The sequence below is a fragment of the Panthera onca genome, chromosome A3 (assembly GCF_046562875.1).
Source record: "Panthera onca isolate mPanOnc1 chromosome A3, mPanOnc1 haplotype 2, whole genome shotgun sequence".
Classification (NCBI taxonomy): Eukaryota; Metazoa; Chordata; class Mammalia; order Carnivora; family Felidae; genus Panthera; species Panthera onca.
Window position 1 is genome coordinate 13,223,396 of NC_138341.1, and position 21,300 is coordinate 13,244,695.

Below are 21,300 nucleotides of genomic sequence, written 5' to 3' on the forward strand. Positions count from 1 at the left end.
CAGCTCCGTTCATTCTTCCATGAAGACGTCTCTGACCAACTCCCCATCTCCCTTCCTTCCTGAGCCCACCTCCTGCCATCTAGCTTGTCTAGCAGTCTGCACACTAGTCATCGCTCTTCATTTTTATCATGCTATTTATTTACACTTCACATCTTCCCTCCAAACTGTGTAAGACTTCAGAGTAAGAGATATTATTTCTCTGAACCATTGCTCAAATGATATGTAGTCAGTCAGTATGTATTGTTGACATATATTGCATATATTGTGTTTATTATGCTTTACTTATGTATATATAGAACTTAAAGTTTAAATATATCCAATTTCTTTTGGAATATAGGGCAGAAGAAGGTCTACAGTTATTGTCAGTAATGTGGTTTTCAAAAGGCTGCCAGTTTTACTTGGAAGAACTGTTTATGGTGAAATGTCCTCTAATGTATTTATATCAATGGACCCAAAAGAAGCTGGGACAAGCACAGACAAGGGTGAACAGGATGTGGTGGTTCCTGGGAATGCTGGTAGATTCCATTTTTAAGGCTCTTCTAATGCTAAGGGCATGTACTTTGAGGACATGTGGCTACCAGATTAAAATTAACTCCCCACAGACTAGCAGATGAAAGCAATATTTAATTATCAGTGCTTAACTTCCTTGCCATCTTCTAGATAACAACAAAAAAATCTGTTTCTATTAGATTCTGATTCTAGTACAGTGCTTCTCAACATAGTTTCACTTTAGAATCATCTGGAGTGATATGGAAAAACACAGATTCCCAATACCTACCTCCAGAGATTTGGATGCAATTGGTCTGGGCATCGTATCTGTTAAAAGTTCCCAAAGTGATTTTAAAGTGCATCTAGAATTAAGAACCACTAATATAGTGTTTGATGTATTGATTCCTCACTCTGAAATGACCCTAAGTGTGAAAATAATTAAAAGTAAAAATCAAGATTCCATGCCACTACCGAAAAATCAGTATGTATTACACTGAAACATAAAGGGTATAATAGTAAAAGATACAGTATGGGATTGGTAAATGTCCAATGACATTTCCAAATGTCTGGGTACCTTGGATCTTAGGCAGAGCCACACTGTAGTTGCTAGGATCAATACCTAGCAAATAACCCAGAAAAGACCTCTCTGCTAGAAGGATGACAGTCACTACCCTCTGACACATCACTAGGCATTTCAGTCTTCATTGCTTCTGAGAGATGGGAAGTTGAAGCCATGCAAAACCAGTTCTTGTCAAAAGAGAAAAGGCCATTTCTAGTGTCAAGTATTCCCTTGAGCAATGGGAACAAGTTCAAAATTGGGAGAAGAAATACAGACAGATAAAGTGACTTTATGAGCAAGCACAGATTTGTGGTTGACCGGACAATCATCAGAAGTAGCAGAAGCGTTCCCTACCTGCAACATGGAGGTAAATTAAAGTCCCTAAGGATAGACTGAAATCTTCCAGAAAGAAGAATAGGCTGTTCTCTAGTTGCATGATATGAATCACCCTTTAGAGTTGGAATCCATTAACAGTTGACTTGGTTACAAGGGATCTGTTGGTGATAAGGGAAAAACATAAAGTGTATTCAAAATGGTGCATTCTGTAGGTGAAATGATTAAAAGGAACATATTTCAACTCAAACGTATACAAGATGGGGGGACTTTTAAGATATGTAATAGCAGCATTTCCCATGGCAGTCAAAAGCCCACCAGACCACATATCCTGTGCTGTAAAATTGCCTCTACATGCCCCTCAAGCACCTAAAATTCAGCCAGTGAAAGACTGAGCCCAACATACCTTCTATATTGTCAGTCTTTAGTGGTAGCACTTTTAGTGGTAGCACTTTTCACTTGTAACAGCCTATGTTACAAGCCTTAAGCTTACCTTGATTCTTTGTCCTTCCCCCTTTTTTCCATCCATGTCCAGTTGCTTAACAAGTTTTACCAGTTTTCTCTCTTTTTATCTCCAGTACTATAGCCTAGTTCAAGTTAGGCCTTTATCATTGCTTACCTACTTTTTTAAAAAAAAATTTTTAAATGTTTTATTTATTCTTGAGAGAGAGAGAGAGAGAGAGAGAGAGCATGAGTGGGTGAGGGGCAGAGCGAGAGAGGGACACAGAATCCAAAGCAGGTTCCAGGCTCTGAGCTGTCAGCACAGAGCCCAAAGCAGGACCCAAACTCAAAAGCTGGGAGATCATGACCTGAACTGAAGTGGGATGCTCAACTGTCTGAGGCCCCCAGGCACCCCTATCATTGCTTATCTAGATCATGTGTTGTCCCACCGCAACCCTTGGACCAAATCTTGCCCTCAACCTGTTTTTATAAATAAAAGTTTTATTGGATGACAGCTACACCCATTCACTTACAGATTGTCTAGGACTGCTTCCAAGCTATAATAACAGAGTTGAGTAGCTGCAACACAGACTATATATGGCCCAGAGAGGCAAAAATATTTACTAGCCAACCCTTTACATAAAAAGCTTGCTAATGCCTGGTCTATGTCATTGTGCCCCTACATCCAAACCATCCCTCCCACTGCTAATGGAATAGTCTTTCAAAAACACAACTCCAGTCATGTTCCTCCATAGCTTAAAAGCATTTAATGGCTCCTCATTAAAATTAAGATCCAAATTTTCAGCCTGGCATTCAAGATCCTTCACTATATCTTCTCACCCAGTCCCAGTCTCTCTCAGCTCCTTTATTCTTCTCTGGACTAGGCACAGTAGCTTTCTTTCCTGGGGAAATGTATGCTCCAATTTGACATGAAGGTCATGTAAGCATGTTTCAATCCAAAGGGGGCTTATTAGGTCATCATTTCAATAAAGCAAACTCTGCCTTAAAGAAATGTACTTTCCAGTTTATTTTACTCTATCATAAAATGGCCCAGCTAGGGAAGGGGATCAGAAGGCTTTAACAGAGGTAGACATTAAATGGAAGGAGTTCATCATATTAGAGATTAGGGGAGGGCTTCCAGAGGCAATCCTTTGAACAAAGTTACACAGTTATTAAAAAAAAAGGTGGGGGGTCAAGGAAGGCAAGGTATGTATGAAAACAAGAAGTTTGCTGCAGTGAATAACCCCAGATGAGATAGAGAGGGAGTTAATGCCATAGTACAGACTTGCTATATATCTATTATCAGCCAAAGTTCTGATGATGGTAGGTTCTTAGAAATTACCCCACATAGGAAAAACCAATCCATGATTGCTAAGCAGGGAAATGTCAGGATTAGATTTTCTTTATAAAAAAGGAAACTGGGGACAGTGGGAAATAAGTGGGGAAAAAAAACAACAACAAATAATCCAGTATGGACATACTTTTAATAGCCCAGTGAAAAATGAAAAAGTTTGAACTTGGGTAGTGGCAGTTGAGACCAAAAATGAAATGAGCAATTAAGTGGGTTTGGGAACTCTGGAGAAAGGAATGAATACTGAATCTAAGGCTTCTAGTTTATGCAGTTAGCTGACTGGATAGTGAGACTTGTAGTTAAAATCAGGATTCAAGAGGAGGAGCTGGTCTGGAAGGCAAGTGGCAGGTGCAGATCATAAGTTAAGTTTATATATGTTAAGTTACGTGCTTAACTGAAGCTGGAGATTATCTAGGTGGATCTACCAAAGATGCAATTAAAAATGTGTACCTGTCCATCCAATGAAAACCTGAGGCTAGAGACTAAAATATCATCATAATATTCTATAGATGCTCATCGCGGATAGTTGAGACAAGTGAGCATCAAGAGTAAACGCTTCTCGTGACTGAATTCTTACCTAAAAGTGAAAGTGAAGTAAAGTGTGGGAGTGGCAGAAACCCTGAGGGGATGGAAACATGTTATCTTGGCTTCAAGGTTCCCCAAGAGGGAAGTCATGAGCATCTAGGTCCATGTTGGTTCCATGGGCCACAGAAAAAGAAATTGTAAGCTAATCAGAGAAAGAAGAATTCTGACTGTCTCTACCAGAAATAGAACCGAAGGGAATGACACCACTCAGAAATTAAGTTCAGAATGTTTTTGAAAATAACCTACAAATAAAGAAAAGGGAGAGGTATCTTATGAGGAAATGTTGAGAGAGGATTATTCCTGAGTATGTCAAAGTCCTAATTAACTGGATATGAGTAATTCTGGGAAGCCGAAGAGATGCAAAATACCCACATGTGATGAAAAGGTGGCTGTAATTACACTCATCCTTCTGGGGCCATCCTAGCTTTGCTAAAATAGCACCAGGAAGCAGACTAGTGAGGTCTATCTTCAGGAATAAAAGCTGACAGCAGAAGACGGAAGTTCCTATGGTCATATCAAGGGAGTGAGGATCTAAAAACCAAGGGGACCATGACATTGAGAACTTTGCTACTTCATCTTCATCTTCCCTTCTCATTTTGGCTTTCCTTTGCCTCTTTTCTGCAGAAATCGGCAGTAAAGCCCTTATAACATAAGCCTATCAGTTTACTTAAGGGTGCAATAAAGAAGGAAGGAGGTATTAGCAGACAATTATGGTCCACATGTCAGTCTGAAGAGGAGGAACCCAAAGAGATCAAGTGGACAGGGATAGCCATTAAAGGAGAGAAATGCAGGCTGAGTTTCTAGGTTTTACATCAAAGAAAGAAAGGAGCTCCTGAAATGTCAGCCTGTACCTCAGAAGATGCCAACAAAGAGCTCTCATTTTATCTCAGATTTTTAAAGAGCATATTATGGAAGGTACCAAAAGGGAAATGCATCTAAGGACAAATATAGTGTGTTACGTCTTTATCAGGAAGGCTGGAATTCAGAAACCACTAAAATTTCTAGAGACAATCAAAGGGAGTAATGAAGGGGTTCACCATGAGATGATGGTCAGATGCTAGATGGTCAGATGATGCTAGATCAAACACTCAGTGTAAATGGTAGTGATAGGATAGAATTAAGGCATGATAGTCATTCTGGCTTCCTCTTCTCCATGAAGAATGATCTCAGTTCCTTCATTCAATAAACATTCATCAATCATGTATTAATCATTCATTAACATAAAGTACTACATTAGATATTCATATAAACACACAACCTGCGCACTTCAGAAGGCTCACAGTCCAAGGAGACTAAAGCCAAGTGAAGATGGGGCCCCAGACAAAAATGAAGTCATGTGAGAGCACATGGACACTGTCAGGCCCAGTCAAATCCCCAGACCCTAAAGTGTGGTACAGACCCACTGCTCATATCTCTCGAGGCACAGAAGGGAAGGAGAGAGATGCCCAGAGACTGGAAATGAACAAATGCAGTCACAAAAAGAAACAAATACATCGGCTTCATCAACAGAAGACCCACAGCATGCTGTCTCTAGACTCTGGCCAGCAGGCAGGGCCTACCAGGCTAACAAGGCCAGAGGCTGCATCTTTGTTGTTTTCTGATTCTCTACTGCTGCTTCCTCCTTTGTGCAGACTCCTAGAAAAAAAATCACTCTTCCTTGTAAAGCAGTAAGACACTGTGGAAATAACACAGGCTTTAGCAGTCAGACCAGCCTCCACACCCATCCTTCACTTGTTATCTGTATGAACTTGGCTAAATTCTTCAACCTTCCTGAGAGTCAGTTTCTTCATCTATAAAAAAAAAAATGGAATAAAAGTTCTGCATTCACGAGTTTGTCATAAAGATTCACTGAGAAAATATATTTACTATTTAGTTCAGTGTCTGGCAAATAATGGCTGTTGAATAAATAGTATTAATTATTTTTACTGTTATCCTTTTGCCTGCGATACAAGCATGCTCCCTTTACCAACTTCTTTCCAGTCTAGTCCCTCTGTTTGACTAGGAATTCATATAGAAATGTTTTCCATGGAAGCTACAGCATCTCTCAGCCAGCACACTGACTCAGGAGATGGCTGTTTGGTGGGAAGCTGACAAAGCTCTCAGTGCCTGAACACCTTTGTACTCCACTCCTCTTGCACACTGCCCTCTGCTGACCAAAGACAGTCCCTGCAATTGACCTTTCAGGTCCTAAGAGTCAAAATACAAGAGAGATCCTAACTCCGACTGACTTCTAGAATTAGTTGTTGATCATTTACAGTCATATAGAAATGAAGGAGATGATCACCAAGAGCCAGAATGGACTCACTAAGAAAATATCTCCTGCTAAACTACCATCATTCTTTTATGATGTCATTATTAGTCTGATTATCAGAACATGCATTAAATAGTATTGCCATACAATACTTGCCAAATGTTTCCTAATAAGCTTGCAGAAAAGATGCAATAAAGCTATTAGCTGAAATAAAAATCAGACAGGAGACTCCACGACATGACTGAATAATCAAACCATAGAATTTATGCTAATGAATCTTGAAGGTTTCTCCAAGGCTTCACCAACCATCCTATCCCACTCAACATTTTTATAAATGACATGAAAGAAGATAAAAGCCATATTGTATTTTCCAATGACACAACACTAGGCTGAACAGCTCATGTGATAGAGACCTCACCTTCCAAATAATCTCACAAAACTCATGTTAAGAAATAATTACTGGGGTGCCTGAGTGGCTCAGTCAGTTAAGTAAATGAGTCTTGGTTTTGGCTCTCTCCCTCTCTCTCTGCCCCCTTCCATTCACACTGTCTCTGTCTCTCTCAAAATAAATCAATAAACTTTAAAAAAAGAAAGAAAGAAAGAAAGAAAGAAGGAATTACTGAGTTTCTTCTATGTTCCAAGCACTAAAGACAGACTGACAAATAAGAACTCTATCTTCATAGAATAAATGGCTTGTGGAAATTTAGATTTTTATTTGGAATCATCTAAATTAAAATATTGAAAATAAAGTCATTTCTTAAAATATAAAACACACCTATTGAAATATATATTCCACAAACTACTAGTCTAAATCAACAATATTTATTCAATGACTAAAATAATTCTTTAATCAACATCATAGGTGAAAGTCATAGAAGAATTCAAATAAAAGTGAAAGTTCCAAAGAAGTCTGTCCTAGTTGGATCATATATAGGTAATTGTGAAATGTACAGAGATCTATGTTGACAGACTAAAAAGTGGCCACAGGTTATGACCAGAAAGGCTCTAGACCTCTTGCCAAAGAAAGAACACACTTAAAAGCAAAACCAAACATGTTTGTTGCATCAGAGACAAGAAAACTAAGGAAGGAGACAATGTGTAGGGCGGGTGTGTGCATGTGTGTGTGCCCGCATGTGTGCACATGAATGGGCATATTTATGATAATACATTAAGGAGCAAAGTGGCTTTTTTCAAACACTGAAGACATGTCATGTTATTCACTATGGCGGACTGCTGTAGATAGATACAGTTTTTCCTACAAGCATGCTCTCCTTTCATTATATCTTCTAGTTATAGAATCCTCTTTCCTTTTGGCAAACCTGTTCTATATGGTCCAGATAGATATGCCAGATTCTCACCCCTTCAAGCAACCCCCTTCCCCTTTTGGGGTGCCATAAGACCCAAACCTGATCAGAGCCTCCATTGGATTTTTGCTAGTAATATTAGGCAAAAGGTGTTTCTATTTCTTTGAGATTGCCACTTTAAGGCTCTTCTAAGCCAAGAGCTACCAAGGATCATCTTTCCCACCACTTGAAAAGAGCCCAACAGAGAAGAAAATTAACAGAAAAAACAATTCAGATTTAAAGAGATGAATTGCTGTGACATGGTTTGAGTACTTATAGTCACCTTACCTGATGTTACCGATCACTAGGTCTTTTTAACAAATTATCTTTTTTTTCAAGCACTTTCAGGAGATTCTATTATTTACCCTAAGGGGCTCCTGGGTGGCTCAGCCAGTTAAGAGCCTGACTCTTGATTTCAGCTCATGTCATGTTCCCAGGGTTGTGGGATCAAGCCCTGTGTGGGGCCCCATGCTGAGCATGGAGCTTGCTTAAGATTCTCACCCTCTCCTTCTGCCCCTCTCCCCCACATGTGATCTCTCTCTCTTTCTCTCTCTCTTTCCTTCTAAAATAAAATTTAAGGGACACCTGGGTGGCTCAGTGGGTTGAGCGTCTGACTTCAGCTCAGGTCATGATCTTGCAGTTCGTGGGTTCAAGGCCTCGCATCGGGCTCTGTGCTGACAGCTCAGAGCCTGGAGCCTGCTTTGGGTTCTGTGTCTCCCTCTCTCTCTGTTCCTCTCCTTCTCACGCTCTGTCTCTCTGTCTCTCTCTCTCTCAAAAATAAAGATTTAAAAAATTTTTTTAAATAAATAAACAAAATTTTAAAAAAATCCTCACCATCACTTTCACTAAACATTAAGTGCTTTATGAACTGTGTCTTCCTTACTCATCTTTGTAACCCAGTGCCAAGCAAAGCTGTTGGCATACAATAAGTACTCAATAATCGTGGATTCAATTAAGTGAACCAGAGTTTCAAGGAGTCTGAATTTTTTCTCTATTAAGGCCATCTTCCTAAAGATTGCATTCTTTAATTCATACCCAAAATTCATATGTTGAAACCTAATCCTCAATGTGATGGTATTAGCAGGTAGGACGTTTGGGGAGTTAATTAGGTTATGAGGCTGGAGCCCTCATGAATGGGATTAATGCCCTGATAAGAGACCACAGAAAGCTCTTCTTGCCCTTCTGCCCAGTGAGAATATAGTGAGAAGACAGTCATCTGTGAACTAGAAAGCAGGTCTTCATCAGCCACCAGATTGGCCAGCACCTTAATCTTGGACTTTCTAGCCACCACCACAGTGAAAACTAAATGGTGTTTAAGTCACCCAGGTTGTGGTAGTTTGTTACAGCACCCTAAATTAAGACAAACATGGTTCAACATCAGCAACCAATCTACCACAGACAGCCTCTGTAGAGATGAGACTGTGAACCTCTGAGGGTGGGCACCTGGGGAAAGCATCCTGCATGTGGGTTCCTTCTTGGCCAGACTCTATGATTCTAGCTGATATGTACCCTCTCTGCCACTAAAAATGCCTTTGATGATGTTTTCTATACATTTTCATTGAAATTAATTCACCTTTTGGCCTTTTCTTTGTCTGCTTTATACTTTAAGGTCTATGAAACAGTAATTACTGGAAAAGGTTAGCATAGCGCAAGCTGAAAGAAAACTGAAGAAGCAGCATTGAGAATAGGGGAGTTAGCATCTCAGCTCAGGTTGAGATTCAGAATGATTAACAGACAAGGTGACTCAGGCTTCCTCTCTGTTAAATGGGCCCATTATCTATCAAAGAGATAGCATATTAAAATATGAATAAATACAGAACAATATTTAGCTATATGTTTGAGGACTGCCTGAAGGAGTAATTACATGAGGAAAAAAGTAAAAGGTGGGGAAAACATAAACATAAAATGGAATATCCGAGTGTAGTGCTGTCAAGGACCAAATGTGTGATTTACTGATCTCTAGGTAGATACCACTGTATCAGTCACATACTTTCATATTAAATGATCTCTGTAATCAGAACATCTCAAGTTTAAATGAATTAAATCCTTTAATTTCAATATCTTCTCAATTTAGTATTTGGCTATTACATTTTTAACTTGGACATAGCTAGACATATAAATTTAAATCTGAAAACAAAGCAAAGGTCAAAGATTCATTATAAAATGAAGCCATGAGGCATTTTGACCACCAAAACTGAGACTTTGAGTAGAAATTAGAAAATGTGGTCCTGAATAATGATAGTTCCCTCCACACTGGTTTAATGGTTCTGCATAGAAAGTAATTATCAGAAATGATCCTCGTGGACCACTGTTGAAGTTCTTAATCCGTTTAGCAGCTTCTTTATGTGTGATTTACACTTTCCTTTGCAGCTGTAGCAAACACCTTTTTTTCTGGTCTTTGGGAAATTATTTTGCTACAGTAGGTAATACTAACTCAGACAATGCTATTCCATTACTAATATAATTTGTGATGTATGCTGCAGCTAAATCCTGCCACTTTTTCTGTAGAACAAAGTTGACTCATATCTACACAGATAAAATAATGGCCCATGTCCTCATAGAAATAAGTGAATCACTGTGATATTTCAATAAACACTGAGAGGCATCTATTCTTTTTTTACCTGACCATCCAGAATCCTGAAAGACATGCACAGGCCAGAGATGGCAGGGCAGAGAAAGGAAGAGAGGCAGTGAGCTTGGATGAGGGAGACAATGGAGAAAGGAAGGAGACATATTGCAAAGTGTAACAGTCTGAGCATCTAATTTCTAGAAGAAAACAATCTCAACTTCTAGAATAAAGCCAGTATTGTTATCACCTACTCTTCTATTCTGAAAAGGAAGACAAACACGCTTACAGGGAAGAAAAAAATGATGCCATTAGATTTAATTCTACATTCTGACCAGTCCTTTTCTGTTACATCTCATATCCAATCATGTGAGAATGTCAGTAAAAACAATCTTAGGTAAAAGGGAAGGTACAAGACGAAAATTTATGTAAGACTGAGTGCATTATTTATTTCTTTTGCAAAGCTGTCTTATTGTTCTACTGTTCTTTGAATAAAAAACAAAAAGGCCTTCAGATACCAGCAAAGAAATGTCGCTTTCACTACTATTTTCTTAGCAATATGGAAAATATTTAGAGGAATAACATGTACATACAAAAATAACTCATGAGTCAAAAATCATCCCCATGGGAAATACTTTTAAAAGTATATAATTAACTGCAAACAAAGGCAAATGAAGGACACCTTTCAAAGGGAGCCATTTCCACAGGGTTGAATTAGTTCGCTTTTCTTTCTTTTCCAAATACAAAATGACTTTCTTTGATCCTCCTCCCACACACTAGTTCAGGTAAACCAGGCAGTATGAAGCTTTTTAAATACTGAGATAAAATATTTCAAAGGTCATATAACCATCGGAAAATGGTCCTTTAACATTTTACAACTATTTAGAGATTTTGCACAGACATTCACTAATTTTACAATTTTTGATCGTCGGCATTTCCTAAAATTGAAACCTAGAAGATTAGAAAATGCTGAATGCGTTGCTATCTTGTCCTCGGCATCAGCAACCATGTGTAAGACATAGCTAAGGGGAGATGTCAAATTCCAATCTGAGAGATAGCAAAGGAAGTTATCATTTTGCCTAATCTTAAAATAGGGACTGAATTCAGCAAAAATAATTCTGGCAAAGTGAAATGATAATTAGTTCACTGTACAAAGAGTAAATTAATTAACACAGTAAATGACTCTCCCTTTTACGATACAGGAGCACAGTGTTCAGAGGAAGGTCCTGAGATCATTCCACCCTTGACTTGTCTCTTCTTGGCACTGTCTATACAGCAGATGTGCCCAGAGAACACCATTACTCTCAGGCCAATACCAACACTGCCAACTCAGCGTCAGCAACAATGTCTTCTCTTTTTGGAATTGGCAAAGCATTACCTTGATAATTCTGGGGTATGTGTCAAAGACTTGAGTTAAGTCAACAGATAAGCAGAAGAATGTTACACATACAAATATGTATTGTCATAGATGCTTCAGTGCTATCATCACTAAATCTGACCCCACATTAGAAGTACACAGAGATCTTGGGGCACGGGAGTGGCTCAGTTGGTTAAGCGTCTGACTTAAGCCTAGGTCATGATCTCATCGTTCTCCAGTTCCAACCCCACGTCGGGCTCTGTTCTGACAGCTCAGAGCTTGGAACCTGTTTCGGATTCTGTGTCTCCTTCTCTCTCTCTCTCTCTCTCTCTCTCTCTCTCTGCCCCTCCTCTACTCACACTTTTTCTTTCTCTCTCAAATAAACTTAAAAAAAGAAGTACACAGAGATCTTTACAAATGCAGATTCCAAGGCCCTGCTCCAGAATCTAGCTTTTTCAAGTCACTAAAGCTGAAGAGAGTAGGAATGGGGGAACATATGAGGCTTTCTTGTGTTCAAAACCATAGGACTCCCTAGTCCCACCTGGGTGGCTCAGTCAGTTGAGTGTCCGACTTCGGCTCAGGTCATGATCTCACAGCTTGTGAGTTCAAGCCCCGCATCGGGCTCTGTGCTGACAGCTCGGAGCCTGGAGCCTGCTTTGGATTCTGTGTCTCCCTCTCTCTCTCTCTCTGCCCCTAACCCACTCACATTCTGTCTCTGTCTCTCTCAAAAATAAATAAACATTAAAAAAAAATTTTTTTTTTAAACAAAACCATAGGACAAGCAAGAGGCTGGAAGCATCCAAGTCTCCTAACACCAAAGATATTTAGTTACTTACTGTCTTCTCTGTGCCATATTGCCTGACTTTCTCTGAAATTAAGTAACGGGGTTACATGATTTCTGGACCCTCCTCCTCCTGCGTCTATTTCAATTGCTTTCACTAGCAATTAGCACAAATCCACCCTCCTCACTGTGGCCTAGAGGCTAGGCCTGCTTCATAACATGTGGCCGATGCAGTCACAATTAGAAGGGACCATGCTTGCTCAAATTCTTTATTGTCATCATCTTGAAATCTTTAAGAGTTTTTCATAAAGGGGGCCTGTGTTTTCATTTTGTACCAGACCCCACAAATTATGCAGCCAGTCATGCCTAGAGGGGCCCCATGATCTGGTCCCAGCCTACTTCAATTCATCTCCTTCTGCTCTCCTCTTCCTTCACAGCACCGGAGGCACCCTGGCTTGATTTCTGTCCCTCACACATGCTGAATTCATTTCCATTTCTGAGGCTTTGCACGTGCATGGGAGCACTTGGTCACCGCCTCAGAGGCCTGGCCTCACCATCATTGGAGCTTACTCCCACCACTGCTTATTGCATTAACTATTTTATTTTCTTCAAAGAACCTATGAGCAATTAAAATCACCTTAGTCCTTTACACCTTAGCATACGTGCTTATTGCCTATTTCTCTACTACTGGGATATAAACTTCTCGCAGGCAGGGATTTTATCTGTCTCACTCCCTTCTGTATCTCCAGCTCCCAGAAAGCTGATAGATGCCTGACACGGAGCAAGTATGCAATGCCTTACCAAAGACAAGCTGGTTCAGATCCCCTGTGTGCCAGTGTATACTTTCCAAAACTTCTGTCACATTATCAGTATGCTGGGAGCAATTTGGAAGCTCTGTGACAGATCTGAAGAGCCTAGAGTTGAGTCAAATGCAGAAACTACTATGTACCTTCAGTCATTTCCCATGGATCAGCCTCAATTTCTGTCATTTCCTAAGCTATTCTTTCCAATTATTATAAAGAGCCTAAGGATGAAAATTAGGGAAAGGACAATATCAGCATATGAAAGAAGATTTCCACCTCTCAAAGTCACTCAGGAAGTATACAGGTTGCCTTATGAATGATGATTTTCCTACAACTGGGACAGTCCAAGCAAAGGCCCAATAGGCACTTGTCAGGAGGCAGCAGGAAGACTGTTTCTTCTTTAAAATTTTTTAAATGTTTATTTATTTTTGAGAGAGAGAGAGCGCGTGCGCTCAAGCAGGGGAGGAGCAGACAAAGAGAGAAACACAGAATCAAAGCAGGCTCCGAGCTATCAGCACAGAGCCCAATGTGGGGCTCAAACTCACAGACTGTGAGATCATAACCTGAGCAGAAGTTGGATGCCCAACCAGCTGAGCTACCCAGGCACCCCACAGGAAGACTGTTTCTACTGGTAAGTAGAGTTTTCCTAAGTCTCTTACAATTCTGAAGTTTTGTATTTTCGAAGCTTGAGAAACCCCGCAATGTCAGATACATCTATATAGATTGTAACAATCAGGGTGGGGGCATTTCATAGCATATGCCAGTAATAAGCCACCATGCAATTATCCCTACTCTCTATAAAATACAATATAACCACATAAATATAATAAGTGGCAAAACTACGAAGAAATATATCCTAGATCAGTATCTAATATGCCCCAAACAATTTAGAAATGCCAGGTCAAGGCATGAAGCTTAGCCTGTAAGATTACATGAGGTCTCCCACATTTCTTAATTATACATTTATGTCTCAGGACTCTACCATTCTCTGGCCAATGCCAAAACAATGACAATGTGCTTAGAGGTGTTTACAAAAAGAGAGATGGCAGAACTAAAAAGGGGGCCTTTGACTTTGCCACCCTGCCATGTAGGACAGAATGAAGAGAAAGTGCTACTTGAACTCCGGTCTTTTAATCACATTGATCTTTCCTAGTAACAAGAAGGAAATGTGTCCCAATCAATTTCTTAGGAAGTGAGCAACCAGGCTATCAATCTCTTCCTGGAGGGACTGGAGCAGAGAGCTAGAAAGACTGAAGAAGGTATAAGAAGCCGCGATGAGACAACATCTCCTGAAGTCCTGTAGATTTCCTATAGATTTTAAAATACATTAAAATGTATTTCTAAGTCTCAATAATATAAGCTAATTAGGGAAAAAAGAAGGCCAAACACAGGAAGGCTGAATTATGGTAAATTTCAAAGAACTCAAGACAATTGTATAAAGCTCGTTAGGAGCTTTGTTTCAAAAACAACCACAACAAATAATTTCCAAGTTTGAAAAGCCAGTTTCCTTGAATAGATAAAGAGACCCTGACAATTTTACCTGCTATTAATTTGGTAAGCAAATCTGTTCCCCACACATTGAACAAGAATGACTGCAGATTTCAAATCAATGGGTACTGAATTAATGGCATCCCTGCATAGGACATTTCTGAAGCCAACCTACTTGAATGCCAACTCTGCAATTAGCTCAGGGGGAGAGGGTGGACAGAGGTTTCATCTGGTGACTGAGGGAAGGATTCTGTCCTGAAGGGGGTTTAGGAGCACCAAATGGAATAAGAAAGGTAAGGGGCAGGGGATCTCCTCAAAATTACTACAGAGTTTGTAATTAATATTGCAGCTTTTTAAAAAAGCATCTTCAAAAAAGAACATAAGAGCTGTAGAGGACCACAAGAATCACTTCATGTGATGCTTCCGTGTAACAGGTGAAAATCTGAGTCTTGCTTGGCCTGACTGCCACACCCTTCTCCACCTGAGGCCAAGTCTTAAGGACAAAGCCTTCCTTAAGCAGCAAAGCTAAAAGAAAACCACTTAGAGCAAAGTCTTAACACTACGCAGACCATCGTACTGGATAAGAAAAATAATGGCTCTGGGGTGCCTGGGTGGCTCAGTCTGACTTCAGCTCAGGTCATGGTCTCACAGTTCGTGAGCTCGAGCCCCACAAGCTTGAGCCCTGCGAATTCAAGCCCGGCATCAGGCTCTATGCTAACAAAGAGTTCAGAGCCTGGAGGCTGCTTCAAATTCTGAGTCTCCCTCTCTCTTTCTCCCCCTCCCCTGCTCATGCTCTGTCTCTCTCTGTCTCTCAAAAATAAATGAATGTTAAAAAAAATTTTCTTTTCAAAATAATGGCTCTATTTGTTGAGCATCCACCAGGTGTGGACAGTGTGCTAACATCTTACCTTACCCACCCTTCTGTGACCATTCACAGCAGCCCTGCCTTGACAGACAAGGAAGCTGCCACTAGCAAGTGTCAGTTATGTCCTCAGGGCCACAGAGCTGGTACCAGGCAGAATCTGGAATCAAATCGATGTCCACTTTTGCTGGGAACCCTGCACTTTCCAAGTAAAGAGGTGGAAGAGAAAGTGGGGAACCTTGAAAAAAGTAAATTCTGCGGGAAGTGACAGCAACCCCGACAGGCTCTCCCAAGGAGAGAAATGCAATGCTGCTGGCACAGGTTATGTAAGCCTGGCTCGTGGGAGATGCGCTGGAGCATTGCGGGCACAGACTGCCAGGCGGATGCCTAGGAATCATTACCTTTAAAAAAACTTTTCTTCATTTAAAAAAAATCGCCACCCTGCTCAATGCAGAGGGGGAAAAACAGGCAATATGGAGTTTTCAGAAAATCTAAATTGGAAATCAGCCAATCCAGCTCCAGGAGCAAAGGGAAACAGTTTGCTGCAGAGGATTCAATAATGAAATTCTGTGTGCATTTGGGCTGGACTGTATGGGGAAAAGCAAATGGAACAAGGTCAGAGTCCTTAGCCCTAAAATCAGCTGTAATAATTGGACAGTGGGGCTTACAGTGAATACAAGTCCTATAAAACAGCCCCTTGACTGGGAATGGGAGAGAAATTTTGCTACAGAAAAAAAGAAGGGAACACACAGACAAACACATTAAAGAATCCACAGCTATTTTCACCTTGGGACCACTTCTCCATTTGGAATTGTTCTTCCAGTGGCAAATCTAACATGGTACAGAGCTGTGCTACAGAAAACACTTGTCTAATCGGGATTTTGTTATTGGTCCCATCTGTTTAACAGGATTGCTCATCACCTCCAAGTTAACTAAAATCTGTTTGTTATCAACAAATTACGTAAGAGCCTGGTAAATATTTTATGAATAGAACTGTAAATATTTCCTTCTCTGTTCACAGGAAAAAGTGATATTTACTCATGCCTTCCACTCCTTTAGCCTGCTTGATCATCCCTTGTAGGTGATCGAGAGGACATTTTCAGGGTTGCTATGGCTCACCATGAAGGGCACAGAAATTTCCAGGCTCCAGGGCACACAGTCTCCCTTAAGTCAAAAGGTCCAATAAATAGGGGAGAACCATTTCCCACCAAGATATTAGTTTAACAGAACAAAAGAAAATCCAAGAGGAAAATCAGTATTGCCTTCAGAGATCATATAGCGTGGCCAAAAGAACATAGATTTGAGAGCCAGAGAGAGGTTGGTTTGAGCCCTAGCTCTGTCACCTACCTACTCACTCTGTGGCCTTGGGAAAATTACTTCATCTCTTGTAGTCTCAATTTCTAGGTTTTTATCATCCGGCAAGCAAGATGCCTATGTGGGGCACATAGTAATAAAAAGAATAGTGATGCTAACAGCAGCTCTTATCTCAACACATTCTACTTGCCTTCTTCCAACCTCCTCCCTTCTTTTAAACTTCTTTCAATGTGTTTCCTGTATTGGGTGGAAAAACCATCTAACCTCTGAAGTGTCTTCCAACTCTGAGGTTCCAGACAAGGCACCTACCATAACAAGGGCATATGGTAGAAGAAGTGACATCTTAGAAGGTGTGTCCAGATTGTGTCTTTGCACAGTGTGGTATGGAGTCCTTGTGCCTTCAGTGCACGGATGGAGGAACACATGGACAGAAAAAAAAATCCAAGATGCGACCTAGACTTACAATGGACAGCTGTGTGGCTTCAATCTAGCCCTATAAGAATCTAGGTTTGGGCATCAGCCCTGGAAAGACAGCAGAGGAAGAGTGAGACCAAATGAGGCACAGGATACCCATCCCTGAGTAGAAAAGGCAAGTCCACATTTTCAGCTACAAGGAACCTTTCTGCCTGTACCAGAAGTTAAACCCACAATACTTGAATATCAGCAATGGCTGGGTTCTCACCACTCAGCCTCACCAGCATGCAGTTTTCCTTCCCATCCCCAGGCCTGTGCTCTGCCTTTCTACTTGCTAGGGCTGCCTTGGCATTTGCAACACTTTTTAGCACATATTTAAAATTCTTTTGCTGGTTTCTTTAGGATCCCTGCAGTTTGGAGCAAGCTGAGAGGCGCCAGGGTCTGGTCATTGCTCCCTGGCATGGGACAATCCTGGGAAGGCTCTGTCAATAACTGGAACCTTCAGGAGACCCACTCTCCATCCTCCGGCTGTTTTTACACAGTTCTCAGCTGGTCAGTAGTAATACCATTGGTTAGAAATGCCTGGGGCACTTACTTGGCCCCACTGAGCTTCCCACAAACATCTCCCCTTTCCAAGACAATATTACAACTGGACCAATCCCTGTGGTTCTTATTATTACTGCAAGATGCCCTTCAGCAGCAACCATCAGGAAACTTTGAAAAATAGAGGCTTATTACTTACAGGTCTGGAAATAGCACAGTACACCTGGGGCCACACAACAAGGTCATTGAGAGTGAGAGCGTGTGCATACAGGCCAGAGCTCTGCTTTTACTGAGTCCAGGGTGGAGGCCTAAGGTTTTGCAGGCTCATTCTTTCTTGGTGAATTTAAAACATAAGAATGGGAATGTAAAGTGTGGGAAGAGGCCAGGAGGGGGGCGGCAAATGGTCAGTTACCAAGATCTCTAAAACAAAGGAACCTGGGTGGGAGGCCTGTGACCCGGCCCTTCACCTAGTCCCCCAGATGTCAGTGTGTTTATTTCAGATAGGTGTCTTTTAAATGGATGCCTCTTTGATTTTTTTTTATTTTTTTAGTGTTTATTTATTTTTGAGAGAAAGAGAGAGACAGAGTGTGAGTGGGAGAGGATCAGAAAAAGAGGGAGACACAGAATCCGAAGCAGGCTCCATGCTCTGAGCTGTCAGCACAGAGCCCAATGTGGGGCTCAAACTCACAAACCGCAAGATCATGACCTGAGCCGAAGTCAGACACTTAACGAGTTGAGCCACCCAGGTGCCCCAGTGGATGCCTCTTTGAAATGGATGCCTCAGCAATCGAAGTTTAAGTTAGGTGCTTGCACTACAAAAAAATCTGTCCAGGTTCATACTGCACAGGCTTCCATGGATTCCCCCAAGTCCACACAACATAGCACCTGATGACAGATATGCCAGAGTATCCCGGGTCCCACAACCCCTCTTACCCAGTTGAGAGGGAAGTGTCCTGAAGGGTCAGCACCACAGACCCATCCGTCTCCTCTCAGTTCTGTTTTCCACACAGAGAAAGTCTGGCTGGTTAATGTTCTGCAGCACCTCTGCCTCCTTTCACAGGGATCGGATTCTCTCACTCTGAGTCCTGGACCCACCTCTCTGAGGGTGTAGAGGAGAGATCGAAGGCTAAGGGAACCCTGGGCTGCTCCTTCCTAGCCCAGACAAAGATGCATGAGTGTGCATGTGTGTGTGCAGGTGGATAAGGTAGAGGAGCATAGAGGCCTGAGCATTCAGCCCCTAATATTGTTGTGCATACCCAGAGTCAGGGAAACTATATGGTAGACACAGGATAATCTTCCAGAGAATTCCATGTGCTCAAAGTCTTAAAGCTCCTTAGTGACTGGCCTCTTATGGCCTAAGGGACATGTGTAGACGTGGAAGGTTTGTAGATTCAGACCCATCCCCTTCTCCCCACTAAATTGAACAGTAGGACACTGGAAACTTGTGCACGGTTTGCTCATTGTCCTCATCTTCTCAGGATTGAAATAATTTGTGATTTATAGTCAATCCACACAGAACTGTCTCTCAGGAGTCACTGAATGACCTCAGAGTCGCAAGGCCTCATGCAGGTAACTATTTAACAGGAGTTTGGGAGACCACACCAGAGTCTTCCCTTCCCACTGTCTTTCTTGCCAACTTGAAAACTTCTCCATAGAATTCTACCTGGGTTTGATGCTCCGACCAGACCTCAGGGTGTTGGAAAGGTCTTTTATCCAATAATTTACAGGCGGCTCTAGTTACTTCCTTCATCTCACTTTCCTCTAACCTTATCTTCACCACAGAGCATCCAACAAACAAATTAAATTTACTAGCACAAACCCACCTGCACCAGGCCACCCCAAAGGAAGTAACCAGCTTGTCCCTGTGAGGTAAAAGCTGTTTTCTCAAGCACAGCTGATCCCTCTGGGACTTGCACATCCCTTGGGAATTTGATCTAGGCCTTTGGGGACCATGGTGAAATGTAGTCATGTTTAACTACTCCCCACACCATTATTTACCACCAGGTAGCATTCCCACAAATCGTATCTCCCAGAAGGGTTTCTAGTGACATAGCACCTCATGCCAGTCAGAGTAGCTAAAATGAACAAATTGGGAGACTATAGATACTAGAGAGGATGTGGAGAAAGGGGAACCCTCTTGCACTGGTGGTGGGAATGCAAACTGGTACAGCTGCTCTGGAAAACAGTGTGGAGGTTCCTCAAAAAATTAAAAATAGATCTACCCTATGAGCCAGCAATAGCACTGCTAGGAATTTGCCCAAGGGATGCAGGAGTGCTGATGCATAGGGGCACTTGTACCCCAATGTTTATAGCAGCACTTTCAACAATAGCCAAATTATGGAAAGAGCCTAAATGTCCATCAACTGATGAATGGATAAAGAAGACATGGTTTGTATATACAATGGAATACTACTTGGCAATGAGAAAGAATGAAATCTGGCCATTTGTAGCAACGTGGATGGAACTAGAGAGTGTTATGCTAAGTGAAATAAGTCAGGTGGAGAAAGACAGATATCATGTGTTTTCACTCGTATGTGGATCCTGAGAAACTTAACAGAAGACCAGGGGGGAGGGGATGGGAGAAAAAAAAAGTTACAGAGAGGGAAAGAGGCAAACCATAAGAGACTCTTAAATACTGAGAACAAACTGAGGATTGATGGGGGGTGGGGAGGAGGAGAAAATGGGTGATGGACACTGAGGAGGGCACCTGTTGGGATGAGCACTGGGTGTTGTATGGAAACCAATTTGACAAAAAATTACACATATAAAAAAGAAAAGAAAATCCAGTTGTTCCATCCCTGCCTTGCCTAGCCCATGGAAGCCAGAAGCCTTTATTTCAAGGTGAGAGGTGGAGAAGTTAATACACTGTATTCTTTGGAGTTTTTTTTTAATTTAATGTTTATTTATTTTTGAGAGAGACACACACAGGGCACAAGCGGGGAAGGGGCAGAGAGAAGGAGACACAGAATCGGAAGCAGGCTTCAGGCTCTGAGCTGTCAGCACAGAGCGTGACACAGGGCTCAAACCCACGAGCCATGAGATCATGACCTGAGCTGAAGCCGGATGCTTAACTGACTGAACCACCCAGGTGCCCCTATTCTTTGGAGTTTTAGAGGCAGCACCCATCCTCTACCAAAAAGCGTGGGCTCCAATTGCTAATCTGCTCCATATCCAGGGCATGCATTGAAATCCTCAAAATCACTAATTATATTCTGTGCAAATCATGATCCTTTGTACCAGTTTTGGGGCCTGCTTATTTTCAATGAAACCAGCAGGGCCCAAATGCTGTCTTTCTAGGAAAGTTCTATGTAAAAGGAGGAAAAAATAGAAGGGAGAACTATTCTTGCCTTGGAACTCAGAGAGTTGGATGTTAGTTCCAGTTTTGACATTTATGGGTTCAGTGGACTTCTATTCATCTGCATCTACTTCCTCAATTCTAAAATGAAATATTTGGTATGGTATTCTCAGGGCCCTTTCTAGTCCCAAACAATGCTAAGTTACTTCACCCAAAGAGTCATCTTCCCTTGGGCTCTCAAAGCGTCTGTCTACTCAAAAGCAAAAAGTTAAGCCTTGGGCCTGCAGAGGACCAAAGAAGACAGAGAATAAAAGCTGGGATGTATAGGACACTGTTTACCAAAATACATTCCAGAAAACACCATTTCTCTGGAAAATAAATAGGTGCTGCTATCTTTTCTTTAAAAAGTGCTCTATGCTGAGAAATAATTTAGAAAATATTTAGTTAAATAAATGGCTTCCTCTGTAGGTCTTCTCATAGCAAGATGCTAATATGAATTGTAGATCTTCCAGTACAGCATGTATA